We start from the raw sequence: 1,698 nt of genomic DNA, 5'->3' as shown, positions 1-1,698 counted from the left end.
CTCTCTCTCTCTCTCTCTCTCTCTCTCTCTCTCTCTCTCTCTCTCTCTCTCTCCCCCTCTCTCCCCCCTCTCTCTCTTTCTCACTCTGTCCCTGATTCTCGTTCCAAACTCCACTCAAACCAAGCATAACACACAATCTTTCATTCTCAGTGTCCCCTGCCCACTTGACTTCTAACTTCTTTCTATAATATTTTCACTTGTGGCCTCTCATTTCTGTAAGTTGTACAACTCTGAGTGGATGCATACACACATTTTGCAACTAACACTAACAAGAAATTAATGTGTGTACAGAAGGCTAACTGCCTAAAATAATGTTGTGAAAAGTAATTATTCATGTTAAAAAATAATATTTTGGTTTTTCTGTTAACTATTTAACTGTTTTTTTAATACCATATTTGTAAGTCACTAAATTACACCAGGTCCTCATTAAAACATGCCAATACAGTTTTATTGAGTATAAGAAATAGACTATATGATTAAGAAGCTCATTTTGTAATGATGTAGTTTCACTGCTTTGGAAGGTTTAAATAATTGGATATGCTTTCTACTTCCAGCTTCTTTAATAGGTGTTTTTTGATGGTACCAAATCCCCTTCAAATGAATAACACTACAGTAGACAAGGAAGGAGCTTAATCTTATGGGATGAGGAGTTAAAGTAAGTGAGGAGGGGCCAAAATAGAACAGGTTTTTTTGCTATGGAAGAGCTACATAGTTACTCACAGTAAAGAAGAGTGGATGAGAGTGGCCAGGGTGGAGCTGGAAAGAGAGCAAAATAGTGATGATGAGGCTTCAGGACAGACCTCGAGATACAAGGTGAATAGAAGTGAAAAAGGACAAGAGAACAGGAAGTGTGTGTGGGTAGAGGCTGCAAGAGTGTTTGGGAAAGTAAGAGGCAGTTACAGTCCTCTGTCATCTCCTCTGTGAGATTCAAAGAACCTGAAATTAGCTTTCACTACTTTGTTCCATGTCTTATTGGATCTCCCTCTTCTGGTAGCACCATCCATATTAAGTGAACAGCATTTCTTTATACAGCCATCCTCATCTATGATATATACATCACATGTCCATACCAGAGCAATTTTCTTTCTTGTATACTACATTTGACTCCTCTTATTCCCAATTATTCTCACAATGCATTTGTCATTCATGCACACTTACATGGCACATCTAATGGAACATGCTAGCAGTAGAGTTGATTAATCCTTCAGTGCTTGATTGGTACATACCTTGTTAACCTCAGAACAGTGAAACTAAATCCCAATGCATTTGTTTGACTAATTCTGCCACCAAAGCTCTTCTCAGTCACACAAGTTAACAAATTTTGATGAAGGGTTGATTATATCAACACCAGAAATTATTTTATTCCCCTCATGTTTCTTATCAACCCCAATACATATTTTATCAAACTCTTACATGTTTTATCAAACCATTATATATCTATAAACCCAGTACATATTTTACTGGCCACTATGGATTTTATCAACTCATGACCACTATGGATTTTATCAACTCAGTACGTATTATATTGATCAGTACATATGTTATTGACCAGAATATATTTTATCAACCCAGTATTATAACAACCATAAAATTATGAAAGGCAAAGTTGACTCTGGCAAAACTACAACTCAGAACATAATAAGGCATAATTAAATACTGCAACCCATTTTGTCTGACAATCTACCAATTCTGCTATCT

Source organism: Octopus bimaculoides, chromosome 2, assembly GCF_001194135.2.
Source record: "Octopus bimaculoides isolate UCB-OBI-ISO-001 chromosome 2, ASM119413v2, whole genome shotgun sequence".
In the NCBI taxonomy this organism is placed as follows: domain Eukaryota; kingdom Metazoa; phylum Mollusca; class Cephalopoda; order Octopoda; family Octopodidae; genus Octopus; species Octopus bimaculoides.
Note: the sequence above shows the minus strand (reverse complement) of the source record.